Source organism: Cricetulus griseus, unplaced genomic scaffold, assembly GCF_003668045.3.
Source record: "Cricetulus griseus strain 17A/GY unplaced genomic scaffold, alternate assembly CriGri-PICRH-1.0 unplaced_scaffold_182, whole genome shotgun sequence".
NCBI classification, from domain to species: Eukaryota; Metazoa; Chordata; class Mammalia; order Rodentia; family Cricetidae; genus Cricetulus; species Cricetulus griseus.
In genome coordinates, this window is record NW_023276900.1 from 44114 (window position 1) to 65038 (window position 20925).

The 20925-nt window shown below is 42.7% G+C and overlaps 3 pseudogenes; 1 reads left to right on the forward strand and 2 right to left on the reverse strand.

Annotated features, from left to right (window-relative positions):
* Positions 1-5898: 5898 nt before the first annotated feature.
* LOC113837847 lies at positions 5899-6434 on the reverse strand (annotated as a pseudogene).
* A 6582-nt stretch (positions 6435-13016) lies between these two features.
* On the forward strand, positions 13017-13145 carry LOC113837848 (annotated as a pseudogene).
* A 2774-nt stretch (positions 13146-15919) lies between these two features.
* LOC113837846 lies at positions 15920-17324 on the reverse strand (annotated as a pseudogene).
* Positions 17325-20925: the final 3601 nt, after the last annotated feature.

Genomic DNA, 20925 nt, shown 5'->3' on the forward strand with positions numbered 1-20925 from the left:
GCAAGATGGTATCACTGCAGAATTCTACCAGAAATTCAACGAAAAGGTAATACCAATACACCTCAAATTCTTACACACAATAGAAGCAAAGGGATCATTGCCAAACTCTCATTACAAGGCTACAATTACCTTGGTGAAAAAAAAACCCACAAAGCCACAACTAAGATATAGAAATACATAGCAATCTTCCTCATGAACATTGATGCAAAAATACTCAATAAAATATTGGCAAATTGAATCCAAGAACTCATCAGAAAAGTCATCCAACATGATGAAGTAAGCTTCATTCCAGGGATGCAGGGATTGTGAAACATATGAAAATCCATCTATGTAATGCATCACATAAACCATCAGATAAGAAAAAAACACACGATCATCACATTCGATGTTGAAAAATCCTTTGACAAAATTCAAACCTCTTCATGATAAAGGTCTTGGAGAAATCAGGGATAACAGGACCACACCTAATCATAATAAAGGAAAGATACAGCAAACCAACAGCCGACATTAAACTAAACGGAGAGAAACTCAATGCAAAACCTGTAAAATCAGGAACAACACAAGTTTGCCCACTCTCTGCTTACCTCTTCAATATTGTACTGGATGGTCTTGCTAGAGCAATAAGAAAACAAACGGTGATCAAGAGGATAAAAAATTGGAAAGGGAAGAAGTCAAAATGTCATTATTTGCAGATGATATGATAGTTTACAAAAGTGACCTAAAGAACTCTACTGGGGAAATTCTACAGCTGATAAACACTTCAGCAAATGGCAGGATACAAGATTAACTCAAAAGTTAGTAGCTCCCCTATATATGGTAAATAAAGGAGTTGAGAAAGAAATCAGAAACATCACCCTTTACAATTGCCACAAAAAATGAAATATCTTGGGGTAACTCTAACAAAACAGGTGAAAGACCTGTATAACTAGAACTTAGAGTCATTAAAGAAAGGAATTAAAGAAGATACCTGAAAACGGAGAAATCTCCCATGCCCTTGGATAGGTAGGACCAAACATTTAAAAATGGCAATCTTACCAAAAGCAATCTACAGATTCAATGCAATTCCCAATAAAATCCCAACACAATGCTTCACAGTCCTTGAAAGGTCAATACTCAACTTTATATGGAAAAACGAAACACCCAGGATATCCAAAATTACCCTGTATAATATATGAACATCCAGAGGCATCATCCTGACTTCAAGCTATAGTACAGAGGTGAAGAAATGAAAACAGGATGGCATTTGAATGAAACAAACTGGTAGACCAATGGAATCTAATTGAAGACCCTGATATTAACCCACACACCTATGAACACCTCAACTTTCAGAAAGGAGCTAAAACTATACAATGGAAGAAAGAAAGCATCTTCAATAAATGGTGCTGGCATAACTGGATGCTGACATGTAGAAGACTGCAGATATATCCATGTCTATCGCCATGCACAAAACTTAAGTCCAAATGGAACAAAGACCGCAACATAAATACAGCCATACTGAACTACTTAGAAGAGAAAGTTGGAAGGACCCTTGAAAAAATTTGCACAGGAACTACTCCTGAACATAACACCAGTACCATAGACTCTGAGATCAATGAGTAACAAATGGGTCCCACTAAAACTGAGAAGCTTATGCATCAAGGCAAAGGACACAGTAAGACAAAACAGCAGGCCACAGAATGGGAAAAGACCTTCAGCAACCCCACATCAGACAGAGGACTGATCTCTAAAATATACAAAGAACTTAAGAAACTATCCACCAAAACACCAACGAATTCAATTAAAAATTGGGGTACAGAACTAAATAGAGAGTTCTCAATAGCAAAATCTAAAATGGCTGAAAGACACTTGAGGAAGTGGTCAACATGCTAGCCACCTGTGAAATGCAAATCAAAACAACTCTGAGACACCATCTTACACCGGCCAGAATGGCTAAAATCAAAAACACCAATGACAATCTATGCTGGAGAGGATGTGGAGAAACAGAACACTCCTCCATTGCTGGTGAGAGTGCAAACGTGTAAGACCACTCTGGAAATCAGTATGGTGGTTGCTCAGAAAAATGGGAATCAGTCTACCTCAAGATCCAGCAATTCCTCTCTTGGGCATGTACCCAAATAATGCACATTCATACAACAAGGACATATGTTTAACCATGTTCATAGCAGCATTGTTTGTCATAGCCAGAACCTGAAAACTACCTAGATGCCCCTCAACTGAAGAATGGATAGAGAAAATGTGGTACATTTATGCAATGGAGTGCTACTCAGCAGAAAAAGCAATGGAATCTTGAAATTCGCAGGCAAATGGATGGAACTAGAAGAAACCATCCTGAGTGAGGTAAGCCAATCACAAAAAGACAAACATGTTATGTACTCACTCATATGTGGATTTTAGACATGGAGCAAAGGATTACCAGCCTACAATCCTCTTCACCAAAGAAACTAGGAAACAAGAAGGACTCTAAGGGAAAAATGCATGGACCCCAGGAATGGGAAGGGGCAGGAACTCCTGAGCTAATTGGGAGCATGAGGGTAGGGGAGAGGGAGCTGCCAGAATGAGAGGAGGAGAAGAGGAGAGGAGAGGCAGAACTGGAGGAGGGTCTAGGAGGAGATCCCTGGAACCCAGCACTCAGCATCGGGAAAATGGAGGCAAGAAGATTAAAGTTCAAGGGCATCTTCAGCTACACAGGATGGGGGGGGGGTTCAAGGCTAGCTTGGGATAAATGAGATTCTATCTCCCCAACCAAACCTAAATAAAATCCATATCATTTGAACATTTTAAAATTAGCAACTTTAAAAATTCTCATTTCTGGTTTGCCTTTGCCTTTGCCTTTGCCCTTGCCCTTGCCCTTGCCCTTGCCCTTGCCCTTGCCCTTGCCCTTGCCCTTGCCCTTGCCCTTGTCCTTACCCTTGCCCTTGCCCTTTCTGCCTTGCCCTTGCCTTTTCTGCCTCGGCCTTGCCTTTTCTGCCTTGGCCTTTTCTGCCTCGGCCTTGCCTTTTCTGCCTCGGCCTTTTCTGCCTTGGCCTCTGCCTTTTCTGCCTTGGCCTCTGCCTTTTCTGCCTTTTCGGCCTTTTCTGCCTTGGCCTCTGCCTTTTCTGTCTTTTTGGCCTTTTCGGCCTTGGCCTCTGCCTTTTCTGCCTTTTCGGCCTTTTCTGCCTTTTCGGTCTTTTCTGCCTTTTCTGCCTTTTCTGCCTTGGCCTCTGCCTTTTCTGCCTTTTCGGCCTTTTCTGCCTTTTCGGTCTTTTCTGCCTTTTTGGCCTTTTCGGTCTTTCTGCCTTGGCCTCTGTCTTTTCGGCTTTTTCTGTCTTTTCGGCCTTGGCCTCTGCCTTTTCTGCCTTTTCGGCCTTTTCTGCCTTTTTGGTCTTTTCTGCCTTTTCTGCCTTTTCTGCCTTGGCCTCTGCCTTTTCTGCCTTTTCGGTCTTTTCTGCCTTTTCGGCCTTTTCTGCCTTTTCGGTCTTTTCTGCCTTTTCTGCCTTTTCTGTCTTTTCGGCCTTTTCTGCCTTGGCCTCTGTCTTTTCGGCCTTTTCGGCCTTTTCTGCCTTGGCCTCTGCCTTTTCGGCCTTTTCTGCCTTGGCCTCTGCCTTTTCTGCCTTTTCTGCCTTTTCGGCCTTTTCTGCCTTGGCCTTTTCGGCCTTTTTGGCCTTTTCGGCCTTTTCTGCCTCTGCCTTTTCTGCCTCTGCCTTTTCGGCCTTTTCGGCCTTTTCTGCCTCTGCCTTTTCTGCCTTTGCCTTTTCTGCCTCTACCTTTTCTGCCTCTGCCTTTTCTGCCTCTGCCTTTGCCTTTTCTGCCTCTGCCTTTTCTGCCTTGCCTTTGCCTTTTGTGCCTCTGCCTTTTCTGCCTTGCCTTTTCTGCCTTGCCTTGCCTTTTCTGCCTCTGCCTTTTCTGCCTCTGCCTTTTCTGCCTCTGCCTTGGCCTCTGCCTTGGCCTTTGCCTTGCCTCTGCCTCTGCCTTTGCCTTGGCCTTTGCCTTTTCTGCCTCTCCCTCTCCCTTTGCCTTTTCTGCCTTTGCCTTTTCTGCCTCTGCCTTTGCCTTTTCTGCCTTTGCCTTTTCTGCCTTGCCTTTGCCTTTTCTGCCTTGCCTTGCCTTTTCTGCCTTGCCTTTTCTGCCTTGCCTTTTCTGCCTTGCCTTGCCTTTTCTGCCTTGCCTTGCTTTGCCTTTTCTGCCTTTCTCCTTTCCTTGTAATAAATAAATAAATAAATAAATAAATAAATAAATAAATGTATTTATTTTACATCTAGGACACATTTTCCCCCTCCCATTCCCTCTCCCATACTCTCCTCTGCACCCTCCCCCAATCTACTCCTCCTGTTCTATTCAGAAAAGGGCATGCTCCCATGGATATCAACAAAACATGGCATATCAAGTTGCACTAAGACTAAGCATCCCCTCTTGTATTAAGGCTGGGCAAGGCAACCCATGATGAGGTGTAGGGTTCCAAAAGCCAGTAAAAGAGTCAAAGACTACTGTGACATTTTCCTTATCTTAATGATAAGATTTTTTTTAAAGTCTCATTCAGGAGTGGGTGGCACATGCTTTTAATCTCAGCACTAGGAAGGCAGAGGTAGGTAGTTTGATGAGTTCAAGGTCCATCCTGCTCTATGGAATCAGTTCTAAGACTACACAGAGGGCTACACAGAGAAACCCTGTCTCCAAAAGCAAAAACAAATAAACAAAACAAAGAAAAAGAAAGAAAAGCAAAAAACAAACAAACAAACAAAAAAGACACAGGGGATTATTCCATTTTTTTGTACCTGTTGAGGATTGCTATGTTGCCAAGTATGTGTCGATTTTTGAGAAGGTTCCATATGTTGCTGAAAAGAAGGTATATTCTTTAGTGTTTGGATGGAAAGTTCTATAGATGTCTGTTAATCCCAATTGGGTCATAACTCTTTTTAGTTCCTTTGTGTCTTTGTTAAGTTTCTGTCTGGTGGTCCTGTCCGGTGGTAAGAGTGGGATGTTGAAGTCTCCCACTACAGCTGTGTGAGGTCTCATTTGTGATTTGAGTTTAAGTAACATTTCTTTTAGGAATGTTGGTGCCTTTGTATTTGGGGCATAGATGTTTAGAATTGAGACTTCCTCCTGATGGATTTTTCCTGTGATGAATATGAAATGACGTTCTTCATCTCTTTTGATTGATTTTAGTTTGAAGTGTAACTTGTTGGATACTAGGATAGCTAACCCAGCTCGTTTCTTGGGACCATTTGATTGGAGTATCTTATCCCAACCCTTTACTCTGAGGTAATGTCTGTCTTTGAATTTGAGGTGTGTTTCTTGTATGCAGAAGGATGGATTCTGTCTTCGTATCCAATCTGCTAGCCTGTGTCTTTTTATAGGCAAGTTAAGACCATTAATATGGAAGGAAATTAACGTCCATTGAGTGTTTATTCTTGTTTGTTTTTGATTTGTTATTGGTAGTGGTATTGTATGTGGATTTAACCTGCTTTTTCTTTTGAGTTTTCGTAAAGTGGGATTATCTATTGCCTATGTTTTTGTGAGTGTAATTCATTTCTTTAGATTGGAATTTTCCTTCCAGTACTTTCTGTAGGGCTGGATAAATGGTTCCATATTGTTTAAATCTGGTTTTGTCATGGAATATCTTGTTTTCTCCATTTATGGTGATTGAAAGCTTTGCTGGGTACAGTACTTTGGGCTTGCATCCGTGTTCTCTCAGAGTTGGTAGAATACCTATCTAGGTCCTTCTGGCTTTCAGAGTTCCCATGGAGAAGTCTGGTGTAATTCTGATAGGTTTGCCTTTATATGTTATTGGCCTTTTTTCCTTTGCTGCTCTTAATATTCTTTGTTCTGTAGTTTGGTGTTTTAATTATTATGTCACGAGGGAACTTTCTTTTGTGGTCCCCTCTATTTGGCATTCTGTAGGCTTCTTGTACTTTCAGTATGCTATTTCTGAATAATAATCTTGCCCACAGAGTCATGGTCATCAAAGGTGACAAAAGGAAACCCTCTTTTTTCCCCACAGCCTCTGTCTGTCATGATTTCAATCACTTCAATTTTCCCATACTGCTCAAAATAATCGAGAAGGTGATGATCTTCAGTGTTCTCTTTAATACTGACAACAAGGATCTTTGTCAGAGTTAAGTGGGCCCCTGGTCTTTGAGAATCTTCTCTTGAAACATCTCTCTTAGGTTCCACAACTCTGCCATCCACCTTGTGTGGCCTTGCATTCATGGGACCATCTACTTCTTCCACAGTGCCATATGGGACAGATCCAAAGCCCCTGGATCGCTTGGTGTTTGGATCTCTCATTACCACTCAGCTGGTGAGTGTTTCCCGTTGCTAAAAATGACTTCTCAGAATGTCCTCGGTTGTTTCGAAGCTCTTCCCTTCAATGTAGAGCTTCCCCAGCTGTTTTCCAGCTCACTGGGTGACTCCGACTTAGACATGACGGCAGGGAAATGAGAGCCTTCAGCGATGCTTCCTCCTCTTCATCAACAGGCAGAAAGGAGTAAGCCAAAGAACGCATCCCTGATTTCTTTCTTTAAAGACACAAAGTTCTTGCAAATATTTCCAACACCCTCTCCCTCCTTGGGCTATCCAGAATCTCTACAGCTCTCCTAGTATTCTGTACTCCCTGTCTTCTCTACATAGATTTCACCAGGCCCCCTGATGTTATCTGGGTTTCTGTTCACAGATTGTCCCTACGTATATGGTATTCAGAAGACAAATCTGGCATCCTTTTTTTTTTTTTTTTAGGGACTGAAATGCACTTAATCAGTACTAGGAAATTGTCAGATTGTTTTCAAAAGATCATGTGACTCCCAGTGCAAGAATACAAAAACTCCCAAGAGACCTCTGTCTTGTTATGTAACCCATGCAAAAAAGATGCCAGTGAACTGAAAAAAATCCTGGAAATCATCCTTGAAGCATACAAGGGATGTATATGTTCAAATTTTAAAAAGCTGGGTGAGATGAGGCTCATTGGCAGAGAACCTCTCCAGCCTTATGACAGATCCTGGCTGAAAGCCAAAGACAGGGAGTTAGAAAATGAGTAATATATTGAGAAATGTTATTACATGTCTGTTCATGTTTGCATTGGGGCAGTATCTTGTCAAGTACATTTGTGGATATGAGAAAACAAAATATATGTTTTCCATTTCCTTCATGTGGACCATGAAAAGGCTCAGGTTCTCAGGCTAGGTGGCATTGACTTTGTGCCATTTCACAAGCTTCAGACCTGTTGATTCTAAGGGATAAGACTCCAGGGAAATCAAAGACTGACACCAGATTTATGTACATCCTGCTGCTCTCAAACTCATTGGATGTCTAAGAATGACCATGAACTTCTGGTCATCTACCTCATACATGATGATCATACCCTGATTCAGTGAGTGTGTATTTTCTTCCCATATATGTTCTACAGAGTACATCATGATGACATTCTGTCCAATTTTATATTTATTCTGCTTGAATTCTGGGCCTTTTTCCCCTACATCTTTGGCGACTTGAAAGACATGAGTTCTAAATCTGTTCTTGAAATGAACCTGAGACAGAAGTGCAATTCTGTTCTACAAGATTGATGTATTGATAATTTTTTGTTTTTTTGTTTTGTTTTGTTTTGTTTTTTTGAGTAAGGCTTCTTTGTGGCTTTAGAAGCTGCCTTTGAACTCAGAGATTTGCCTGCTTCTGCATCCAGAGTGCTGGGATTAAAGGCATGAGCCACCACCACCTGGCTTCATTTTTTGTTTTGTTTTTCAAGACAGGGTTTCTCTGTGCCTTTGGAGGCTGTCCTGGAACTAGCTCTTGAAGACCTACCTGGTCTCACACTCACAGAGAGATTTGCCTGCCTCTGTCTCCCCAGTGCTGTGATTAAAGGCATGAGCTGGCTTTTTTTAAAAAAAGATTTGTTTATTTTATATGTATAGAGTGGTCTGCCCACATGTACACCTGAACACCAGAAGAGGGACCAGATCTCAGTATATATGGTTGATAGCAACTATGTGGTTGCTGGGAATCGAACTCAGAACCTCTGGAAGAGCAGCCAATAGATTATCCTCTGATCCATCTGTCCAATGATAGGCATGTTTTTCAAAATTCCCTCCTTGATAGTCTTGTGCTACCTAAACTGAACTTGAACTTGCTCGATAGCCCATGATGCCCTTGAATTTTTCAAATGAAATTTATGAACAAGAATCCCTAACAGGACTTGGTGAAACACACCTTTAATCCCTGTACTAAGGAGTCAAGGCAATAGGATCTCTGATTTGAAGGGCTGCCTGTTAAATAATGAGAGTTACAGAAGAGCCAGACCTATACTGAAAAATCCTGTCTAAAATAGCAAAGGACAAGCTGGGCTGCACTGGCATATGCATTTAAGCCCAGCACTCTGGAGGCAGAGTCAGACAGAAATTTGTGAATTCAAGGCCTGCATGGTCTTCAAAGAGATTTCCAGGAGGGTTTCCAAACCTACTTGGAAACTTTGTGATGAAAAACCAAAATAAATATATAAATAGAACCAAAAACAAGACAAAGGAAACAATCAGATAAAAATTAAACTGACTTGGAGTGGAGGTACATCACTTCAATTCCAGATCTCAGGAGGTAGAAAGGAGGATTTCTCTAAGTTTATGCACAACCTGATTTACTCAGAGAGTCCCAGGACAGCCATGACTGTATAAAGTAACCATTCTTGAGAAAGTAAACAAATGAAAAAAATCCCTTCAACATCTATGACCACACATCAGTGCAAATTAAAAATTCTTTAAGATTTGAACCTTCCTCAGAAATGCCAAAAACTAGAACCAACAACAGCTCCTGGTGGTGAAGCTATGGCAGGAATGGATCACTTTTACATTGATCTGGGAGTATAAAGTGGTATAGCCAACCCACCCCTGTAATCCACCCAGAACCATTACAGGCCAACTTACCCTGGCTGTCAGCAGGTTCTCCCATCTTCACCAGATGGCAGCCCTCTCTGAAGCTCCAGTCTGAAGACCTGGCCTTAAATATATTTTCCATCCAAGCCCCTCCCAGTCCTCCACCTTTTTCCGATCATAACAAGAGTCCCTCCCACTAAATCCTTAACTAGCCTTGAACTTTCTTTGTATGTTATGATGACCTGTATCAGTTGGAATTCACAAGGAGCCGAATGGCCCACCACACAAGCGATTAGATGCTGAGGAGGTCCCAAACTACCAACTTAACAATACCTCAACCATTTGAATTTTGTTGTTTGCTAAGGCAAATTATCAGTTTATAGCTCACACAGTGCCATGGTTTCCAGATGTTTTGATGAGCATCTGACAAGATAACATTAAAACAATAAGTCTGTTTTTTTTTTTGTTAGTTTTCAATTTTTTTTTTGCACAGAGTTTTCTTCTTTCTATGGAATCCCATTTAACGCAAACTTGAAGCAATGTCACCTCTAGGTGCTAAGAAGTGACTGTTCCCCAGGATGCATTTTAGGAGCTTTGCTATGAATTAATATATATTGGAAAAGTTATGAAGGTTTTCAAACTGGGTTTGGTGGCACACACCTTTAATCCCAGACTTTGGAGGCCAAGGCAGGTGGATCTCTGAGAGTTTGAGGCAAGCCTGGTGTTCAAAGAGAGTCCCAGAATAGTCATGGATGTTACACAGAGAAAGCCTGTGTGAGGAAACCAAAAAATACATAGGAACTGAGCTGGGCATTGGTGGCACACGCCTTTAATCCCAGCACTCAGGAGGCAGAGGCAGGAGGATCTCTGTGAGTTCCAGGCCAGCTTGGTCTCCAGAGCGAGTGCCAGAATAGGCTCCAAAGCTACACAGAGAAACCCTGTCTGGAAAAACCAAAAAAAAAAATTAGGAATTGAACTAACCATCCATGGTAATGCAAGAATTTCACTGACTCACATAAACATCTCCCCTGCCCCAAAGAATGCAATCTTAGAGACTCCAAAATCTTCGCCCAGTATTTGTTTGTTTGTTTTTCATGACAATGTTTTTCTGTTTAGCTTGGGAGCTTGTCCTAGTACTCACTCTGTAGACCTGTTAGACCTTGAACTCATTTAGATCCATATCCCTCTTTGATCTAAGTTCTGGGGTTAAAGGTGTGTCCCTCCACCACCCAGCCTACTCCCAACATTTTAAAGTGTTGATGTTTTGCAATTCAAAGCAGTAAGATACAGTTTAAATTTTACTCAAAGACCATCTTATTTAATGAAAAATGATGAGTGGTGAAAAGCTAGTTATGAACACTTCACCATTACACAGGCATTTAGCAATTCTGCAATCTCAGAGCTCAGGAAGCTGGAAACAAATTGCCAGAACTTGGGGCAAATCCAGGGCTGCATTAGAAAAACACTGTATAATTATTTTGTGTATGTCAAAATTTGACCCAGTTTAGTTGGAAAAAGAAAACCCTGAGCCATGCTGCAATAGCATACACCTTTTATCCCAGCACTCAGGAGGCAGAGGCAGGGAGATCTCTTCAGGTCAAAGCCAACCTAGTCTACCTAGAGTGTTCATCAATAGAGAAACCCTTTCCAAACTACAAAAAGAAAAATGAAAGTAAGTGAAAGCAAAGAGAAAGGAAAATAGCATGATGCATCTTTTCTTTTTAATTTTTTCTCTCATATGCATCCTCACTGCAGGGCACCTCCCTTTTCTCCTCCTTTTACCTTCTCCCAGCCTCACCTCAATGCCTGAGTAATTCCTCATCTACCTACCTGCAGAGAATACCTGGCTTGCCATGAGAACAACCAAACCATGTGGGTGGTGGTGGTGCACGCCTTTAATCCCAGCACTCAGGAGGCAGAGGCAGGCGGATCTCTGTGAGTTCAAGACCAGCCTGGTCTACAAGAGCTAGTTCCAGGACAGTCTCCAAAGCCATAGAGAAACCCTGCCTGAAAAAAAAACAACCGACCCAAACCAATCAAACCATGCATTACAAAATTCAATGAGACTAGCCACAAACCCTCTTATCAAGGCAGGATATGTTGGGCCCAAAAGTGGGGTCCATCTTTGGGAGATGCACCTGACAGTGTCACTCACAGGATGCAAGCTTAATGCCAAAGCAAAAGGATTTCATTCCAAGGCTTTGGGGTCTTTCTCTGAGAATTGATCGACCCCATTTTTTTTTAAACTAGCTTATTTACATTTATTTTTTTGTTCATTGGTCTGAAGGTGTTAGATCTCCTGGAACTGGAGTTATAGACAGTTGTAAGCTGCCATGTGGGTGCTGGGAATTGAACCTGGGTCCTCTGGAAGATCAGCCAGTGCTCCTAACCACTGAGCCATCTCTCCAGTCCCTGTTTTTAAGGCAAGCAGTTTTTATATTTTCCTGGCTGCTAGGCAAGAGTATGACAGCATATTGATTGGTATAACATACAAGAACCATTTACTGATTGGTTGGGAATTGAACTTACAATTTTGCCCATGAGGTTTTGGAGTCTTATTTTTGGTATTTCCATCTGCAAGGCCATGGAACAGGCAGTGTTTTTCGAGGAACAGAGTGAGCCAAAATTATTATTATGTATTAAAAACATGGGTGGTTATGACTCTCTGGAAAATGGTAACTCACAAAAATTTTTAGAAGCCAGACAGTTATTACAGTTATTGAGAATAACAACACTCCTTAGAGACTAAGTGGTTGAGAAACTGGTCATCATGACCAAATATTTCATATGTCCCCTTTTCCAGAAGTATGTGTATGGACAGGGTGATTTCAATTTCATGTTGGTGGATACCATGCTGGGTTTAAGTTGGAGGGTCCCTCATTCCCCTCTTTTCCTTATGGTATATGAGTTGAATCTTCATATTATTGTGTAGATTAGCTAACCACAGGTTGGTACTGCTGTTTTAACATCATTATCTGTCCTGTACTGATGCGATCTCTTATAGTGTCCAGAAGGCGATTTATTCGAGGTCCAAAAGTAAGCAAGAGCATAAGAAAACTTATGGTTCCAAGAATAGTAGAGATGAAAGAGAAAAGAGAAAAAGTTCCCACAGGCCTTGGCCCATTCCAAGGAAGTTGGCCCCAACCCTGGGCACATTCTATGGTTTAGACAGGGGCAATCCCCAGGCCCTCTTTGGGTCACACCTGGCTGGCCAACAGACAATCAAGACTTTCCAGAGTACATTCTGTGGTTTTTCCTATGTAGAAGACCAGGTCAAACCTGGGTGACCTCGTTAATATAAAATCATACTTTGTAATCAATCACTTTGTAATCAATCCCTTTGTACCCCATACATGTATGCTGATTTGGGTATAAAATCCCTATAAAAAGAGCGTATAACCCTTGCTAGGTGTGCAGCTTTCCCAGTATTGCTGACACCTGAATGCACATTGGTTCTCTTAACTTGCAGCTCTTGATCTGGTTTCTGAGTCTCAGGGGCTCCTCGGGATCCTGTGCCCCTTAGGGGTCTGGCATCTTTCAATTGATGGAAAAGGGCTGTTTAAGTCTCTGACCTGTCTGTCTATGACTCTTTTCAGCCATGATACCACCAACACCCAGATCCAATTCATGGGCAACAACCTTGAGCCTCCCTCTGTTCCCCCAAATTACTGGATGTGCTGAGATCCAATTTGCCAGGAATTCCTTGTCAAAATTTCTCATCAACGCACAGTCCTGATGTTAGCTACTCTGCTTGCACACGGTCCATTCAACGCATGGGTATAAGTCCACAGCAAGTGATATAATTTTGAGAGAGAATGAACTTCTCTCAGTCTACACCTGGGATCCCTCAGCTTTCTTCCCACAGGTTTATCCACTTCCACCTGCAATGATATGTAAGATACAAAGGACCTTTCAATTGTTCTAGAAATCTGTGTGAGGTCAGACCTCAGTTGAATGGGTCAACTCCCAGGAAATTTTCTTGCTATTCAGAGAGTAATAAGATTAATGACAATCACTGCCTGAAAGTCTGAGGCACACAGCTTTAATCCCAGCAATCCTAAGGCACAGGCAGGCAGATCTCTGTGAGTATATGAGGCTAGTCTGGTCTAAGAGAGCTAGTTCAAGGACAGGCTCCAAAGCTACACAGATAATCCTTGTCTGAAAAAAACAAACAAAATTTATTGAAAATCTCTCTTGGCCTTTTGGTAAAGATCAAGTGTAGTATCGGTTCTTATCAGTTTGAAAATAACTATAGTAATGAATTATTGAAAAATTAACAAAGTGGTGCTTAGTGAGGTAGTGACGTAACTCTTTTCCACTTTGTGGGAAATCCTGGCATAAATCCCCAATGCTAGGTGAAATATAAACAGAGGGTAAAATATACTAATTCACAATGTTTCATTACAATCAATACATTTTTAAAAAAGAAGCATTCATGGTGGGGTGGCACATACATTTGGTCCCAGGATGGGGGAGGCAGAGGCAAGTGTATCTCTGTGTGAGGCCAGCTAGGACTACAGAGCAATTCCAGGATGGCAACGACTACACAGAAACTCTGTGTGTTTACATATTTTTATTTTGTGTATGTGTTCTAGACACACTTATTCTACCACCCACACGGGGAAATAGGAGGGCAACATGTGCGTGTTTCCATTTCCCTTCTATCCTGACTGGCCGGAAAACACAGGTTAGGTTCCCATGTTTGGAGGGTAATCCCGTTGTAGCTATGTCATCACCCAGAACCAACATCTTCCAATGATTTTTATATTCTCACAAAATTGGCCCCACCATTTTGTAGTATCTCAGAGGGTAGAATTTGACATGGGGTTTCTGTAGCTCAGGCAGTTCTCAAACTCATTGTATGACTTCTGGTTACTATGAAATTCTGATCCACCTGACTCACACACACACTGAGTATTGAGACCTATAAACATTGAGTTTGCCTTCACCAAGGTCTTCAGCTGCTTCATTTGTCCAGATTGGATATGTATTCGCCTTCCGGATTGAAAACTGTGTACATGGTGAAATTTTATCCTGATTTGTTGGCGTTTGCAAATGCACTACTCATGCACCTGTTCTTGATATCAGCTAGGGAGAAAGGACAGAAATATTGTTGTGAAAGATATGATCAATCTTCTATCTAATTATATTTTTCTCTTTCTTTTTGTTCCAGAAAGAGTTTCTCTGAGTAGCCACGGCTATCCTGTGACTCATACTGTAGACCAAACTGAACTATGAAATGTTCTTGTATCTGCCTACCAAGTGCTGGGATTGAAGGCATGTCCCACCATTACCCCATAGGGTTTTTTTAGGGTGGGGTCTCAGGTATGCTTAACTGCCCTGGAACTTTCTTTTAATGTGATGATGATCTGAAGGACTGGGAATCACCACGAGCGAGGTCCACCACACAAGGGCTTTGATGCTAAGGAGATCTCAATCTGCCAACTGGACTAAACCTCATCTATCTGATATTTGTTGTTTGCTAAGGCAAATTATCAGTTTTGAGCTCACACAGTGCTGTGATTCACAGTTGTTTTGATGAGTATCTGACAAGCTAACATTCAAACTGTGAGCCTGGATTTGTTGTTTCTATTTTTCTGCATCAATTTTTTTTCTTCCTATGGAATCTCATTGAATGCAGACCTGAAGGAAATATGACCTCCAGGCAATGAGAAGTGAGTGTTTCCCACGATGCAGCATTTTAGGGGCTTTCCTGTAATTATTGTATATTAGGAATGTTATAAAAGTATTCAAACTGGGTTTGGTGGCCCACAGCTTTAATCCCAGCACCTTGGAGGGAAATGCAGGTGAATCTCTGAGAGTTTGAAGCAAGCCTGGTGTTCTAAGTGAGTCTCAGAATAGCCCAGGCTATTATACAGAAAAAGCCCAAGTCAAGAAACCAATAAAAAAAGTGAGGAATTGAACTTTCCTTCCATGGCAAAGCAAGAATTTCACTGACTCACTAAACCATGTTTCCTGAGCACAGAATGCTATCTTAGAGACTGCAATCTCTACTCCCAATATTTTTATTTTATTTTGTTTTTCATGACAGGGTTTCTCTGTTTAGGTGTGGAACTGAAAGACCCCCAGGCCCCTAATGGCCTCAGCATCCCGAGGAGCCCCCAAGACTCAGAAACTAGACCAAGAGCTGCAAAAGCAAGAGGGTTTATTGAACGAATTCGCATTCGGGTGTCAGCAATATCAGGGAAGCTGCACACCCCAGCAAGGGTTACAGGCTCCTTATATAGGAAAAAACCACAGATCAGCATACAGGCAAGGGGCATAAAGTGATTGATTACAAAGTATGATCTCATGTTAGAGTGGTCACCCAGGTGGGACCTGCTTTTCGACAAAGGAAAAACCATAGAAAGTACCCTGTAAAGTCTTTGATTGTCTATTGGTCAGCCAGGTGTGACCCAAATAGGATGGTCTTGCCGATTGCCCCTGTCTAAACCATAGGATGTGCCCGGGGTTGGGGTCACTTCCTTGTAATGGGCCAAGGCCTGTGGAAACTTTCTCTCTGTGAACTAAAACCTTTTAAAACTTTTTCTCTCAGCAAACTGAAATATTTCAGAACTTGTCCTGGCACTCACTCTTAGACCAGATAGGATTTGAACTCTTATAGATCCACTTCCCTCTGCCTTACAAGTTCTGGGATTAAAGGTGTGTGCCTCCACCACCCAGAGTACTCCTACTATCTTAAAGCGTTGATGATTTGCAATGCAAAGTAGTAAGATACACTTTAAATTTTACTCCAAGACCATTTTATTTAATGAAAAATGGTGAGTGGTAAAAAGTTAGGTATAAAATTCACAGTAACACAGGCATTTAACTAATCTGAAATCTCAGAACCCAGGATGCAGGAAACATATTGCCAGAACTTGGGGCACAGTCAGGGATAAGTTAGAAAAACACTATATACCTATTTTATATTTCAAAAATTGACCCAATTTAGTTGGAAAAAGAAATCCCTGAGCCAGGGAGCAATAGCACACACCTTTAATCCTTATGTGGAATTTCTTTCTAATTGTTGTTCAAACTCTGTTACAAGCTAGAATCACCACACTCAGGTGACAAAAGCAAGCTGTTCACAGAAAATTCCATGCTAGTCTTGGCAACAAAGGGCTCTCTGAAGTCGTAGGAATTGGGGCATAGGCCTGCAGGTCAGTGTGATAGTTACTGGTTACTCAATCTCCCTCAGCCCTCTTCTCCATCTTCCTCTGTCTTCTTTCCACATCAGCCACTCTGGCCCCGTGGGTAACAGGGCAGGCCTGGTCAGCCTCCCTGGGTTTTTGGCTGACACAGCTGAGGGCACACCCCTCAAGGTTGAGGGCAGTTTTTTCTACATCTGACGCCCCTGGTACCTGCTCCTGCCTCTTCTCCTCCGCTTCCTCTTCTTGCTCTCTTTGGAGCTCAGTGACTCAGTCTCATCCCCCTGGGCCTCATCCAGGGCTCCCGATTCCTGGGGTTTTGTGCTCAGCAATGAGGGATCCTCAGCTTTTCCACTGCTCCCACTCAGGTCCCTTCCAGATCCATAGGTCTGACCCTGGGTGCCAGCCTCTTGGAAGGGTTTCCCGGAGCCCTCATCCTTATCTGCCTGTCCTAGTACCATCAGTGGCCGTGGTATACCATGAGGTCTGAACCTCTGCAGCTTGTCATGGGGCCCCCAGACAAACTGGCAGCGAGGTCTGAAGTGCTCCCATGCAAAGTACACAAGCTCCCGGCGCTGGTGTCTGCAACACACGGCAAACATGAAGTAGTCCAGGACACTCTGACGCACGCTGGGCAGTTGGTGCTGTACCAGTGTCTCCTCCAGGAAGAAGCGGACCAGCGGTGCCTGGTAGTGCTCTAAGCCCAGCTCTCTCAGCGACTTGAGAATGCGTGTAATGCGCAGGTTGTTGTGCCTGTGACTGTTGAGGTTCTGGAAGCGTGGCTTTAAGTTCTGTGCACGGCAGACCGCACCGGTGTCCCGGTCCTCAAGTTGGATCCCATAGAAGCCCAGCATGAGTTCATAAGCCCGGACCAGACGCTCTTTGACCTCCTGGGAGCTTTTAAATGCCTCCACCTCCTTGAGTGTGAGGGGCTTGGCATGCCGGTTCACTCCTGGTTCCCTCAGAGGAAACAGCCACTGGATATAGGAGTGATTCTCCTCAAGGATGACATAGTTGTCTTTCCAGTTGTGAAGAATTTCCTCAATGAAAAGACCGTTTGGCTGGAAGCAGATCTCATTTTTGTAGAAGCGCAGGTTAGACATGTCGCCGTTGCAGTCTTGATCTGCCAAATCCGGGTAGTGTGCCGATACCTTCGCATGTCCTGCATAGCTCGCCAGTTTTGGTACCGGGTCTTCCTGGACTGGAACACACCTGGCCGTGGCTCCTTTGCGTTGCTGTGCTTGCTGCCCTTGTCCTCATGGCCTTTATCATCTGCCTGGCCGTCTTCAAAGCCTTCCTTGCTCTCGTCCTCCCAGGTGGAATCGTAGTCCGGGTCATCCATTCTCAAGAGACAGGACCGGCTTTCCATGGAAAGGAAAGGGAAAGAGAGGAGTACTTGTCTGTAAAAATGGAAAACATGTTGAAAGCCTGTTATTAACATGTCTACACTGTGTATGCATTCGGACAGTAACTTGTCAAACGACATTTGTGGAAGTAAGAAAACAAATGTGGTGTAGACCATGGAAATTAATTAAACCCCGTTTCTCAGGCTTAGTGAAAAAGGCTTTGACTCTGCCATCTCCTAATCTTTAGAGTCCTTGATTCTAAGGGTTCTGTCTGGAGGAAGAGCAGAGACTGATGCCAGTTTTCTGTATCACCGGCTGGTCTCAAACTCATTGAATGACTAAGGATAACCATGAATTTCTGATCCCCCATCTCACACATGCTGATGTAAGAGACCCAGATCCCTTGAGTGTACATTTTTCATCCATTTCATAAGTAAATGATTACCTATTGTTGACATTGTGTCTTAAAAGGATAATTATGTTGCATTCTTTCTGGCCATTTTATCCCCCTTCTTTGACTACTTGGAAGACCCTAGTCCTATGTCTGTTCTTGTTATAATCCTGGGACAGGAGAGTAACTCTGTTTTGAAGTTGTGCCCAATTGTTTCTCTATTGAAATCTTTTTATGCCATATTGGTAATCAGTGTTGCAGTTTCTCAGGAAAATGGGAATCAATGTATCTCAAGATGCAACAATTACACTCTTAAGCACAAACTCAAAGGATGCACCACAAGGACATCTGTTCACCTGTATTCATAGCAGCATTGTTTGCAATAGCCAGAGCCTGGAAGCAACCTAGATGCCCCCAGCTGAAGAACTGATAAGGAAAATGTAGGGCATTTACACAAGGGAGCCCTACTTCATTTTAGAAAACAATGACACTGTGAAATTCACAGGCACATGGATGGAACTGGAAGAAACCATACTGAGCCAGGCAAACCAGACACAGAAAGACAAACTGCTATGTACTCACTCATAAGTGGATATTATATATAAGCCAAATGGTAACCAGCCCTCAGCCCATAACCCCAGAGTATCCAGAAAACAAGGAAGACCATAAGAGAGACATACATGGATTGCCTGACAACCAGAAAAGGACAAGATATCCTAAGTAATTTGGGAACATAGGGGGAGAAGGAGGGAGGAGGAGGAGGAGGAGGAGGAGGAGGAGGAGAAGGAGAACAGAGGGATCAGGAAGGTCAAGTTAGAATTACAACAGAGAAGGAGAGCAAGGAAAGAGATACCTTAAGAGAGGGAGTCATTATGGGCTTAACAAGTAACCTGGAACTAGGGAAATTTGCAGGAATCCACAAGGATGACCTCAACTAAGAATCTAAGCAACAGTGGAGAGGCTATCCTAAATGCCCTCCCCCTATACTGAGATTGATGACTACCTCAATGCCACCATAGAGACTTCATCCAGTAGCTGATGGAAGCAGAATCAGAGATCTACATCTATGCACTGAGACTAACTCCTGGATTCCACTTGTAGAGAGAGAGGTATGATGAGCAAAGGGGTAAAGATCTTGCTCGGGAAACCCACACAAACAGCCATCCTGATGAAGTGGACCTCACAAACACCAGACTCACAGTTGACAAACTTGCATAAGACACAACAAGGCCCCCTTAACATGAGTGTCAGCTGGGGAGCTTGGGCATTCCATGGCACCACTGGCAATTTAGCCAGTATTAATCCCTATTGCATGAATGGGATTTTTGAGCCTATTCCCTGTGGAGGGATACTCTCTCAGCCTACATGCATTAGGGAGGGCCTTGGTCCTGTCTAAAATAATGTGACTGACTTTTATGATCCTACAAGTGAGGCCTCACCCTCCATGAGGATTGGATGAGGTGTAGGATTGGGTGATATTCAGGAGAATGGGGAACACAGAGGAAAGGTAACTGGGTTCTGTAGGTAAAGTAATATTTTAAATTAAATAAAATACAGAATATAGAATAAATATAGAATAAAATACAATATAAAAGAATTCAAAAGATATAAAAAAGAAATATTTCTCACACAGCAAGATTTTTCAGTTGGGTGGTAGTTTAGTATATAAAGAATTTTTTAAATGAACTGTAAATGCAAGTAAGGCTGACAGTTTGGTGATACACACAGACACCTTTAAGCCCAGCACTAGAGAGGCAGAGGCAGGAGGTTCACTGAACTGGAAGGCCACTTATGAAATAATGAGTGTTACAGACTATCCAAGACTACAATGAGAAACCCTGTCTCATAAAACAAACAATAAAAGTAAATAAGTTTTAACTGACTGGGTGTGTTGCTACATGCCTTCAATCCAAAATCAGGAGGCAGAGGCAGGCAGAGATCTAGAGGGTCATCACAACTGATGGGGAATGTACTGTGTATGTTTATCTTAGTGATTGTTAAATAAAATACTATTTGGCCAATGAGCCAGGAAGTTAGACAGGACTAGGAGTCAAAGAGGATTCTGGGAAATGCACTAGAGAAGTGATCCAGCAGGAAGTGACATAGCAAGGAGACTCATATTTAGGAAGGAAACAGGAAGTGTTCGCCCTTTTTCCTGTTTGCCTGCTCCAGCTGCACAATGTGATCCACCCACAAGGAGGGACGCCAATAAGGAGTCTGATAAGATAAGTTTTATAAAATATATAGATGTATGATAATTGAGACTGAGCTATCAGATGAGAATCCTAGTCATTGGCCAAGCAGCCTTCAACCTAAAGAAGTTTCTGTGTATTAGGCGGGCAGCTGGCCTAAACCTCACACATGGCGATGGGGCCCAGGCAGCTTTTGGCAGAAAGATTTATCCTAACACACAATCTAAATTACATAGTACCAGTACACCCAGGAATATATAGAGTGTCTTGTCCTCAAAAAACCAAACAAGCAAAATGCAACAACTTTATCGATCAGATCAATGAGAATTAAAATTACCTAGAGATATTTTTCTTACTCAGAAATGCCAACATAAATAAAACCAACAACAGATCATGTTGCTGAAGGTGTTGGTGGGTGGGGGGAGTGGTTGAGAGAAAAAATGGTACAGCTATCTCACCCACACAATCTAACCAGAAGGCAGAGTCGCCAACTTACCCTGGATATCAGCAGGCTCTCCCGTCTTGTCCAGAACACTGCTGGTACTGGAATACCTGTTCCCAAGACCCGGCCTTAAATTCTTTTCATCCCAGGTCCCTCCCACATCCTCCACCCTTTATTCCGTCTCCTCCTACAGATCCTCCCACTGTAGGGTCCCACACACTCTACTGCCCCACCCTAGGAAGGATTAGCATAATTGAACAACAACAGCTCATAGTGGTGAAGATATATGGGAGGAATGGGTCAACTTTTACACTGATTTGGGAGTTCAAAGTGGTAGAGCCATGCCACCACTGCAATCTACCCAGAAACCTTACAGGCAACTTACCCTGGCTATCAGCAGGCCCTATCGTCTTCCCCAGATCGCTGCTACTGTTTGTAGCTCCAGTCCAAGTGCCTGGCCTTAAATATATTTTCTATCCAGGCCCATCCCAGTCCTCCACCTTTTTCCCATCATTCCAAGAGACCCTCCCACTAAATCCTTAACTGGCCTTGACCTTTCTTTGTATGTGATG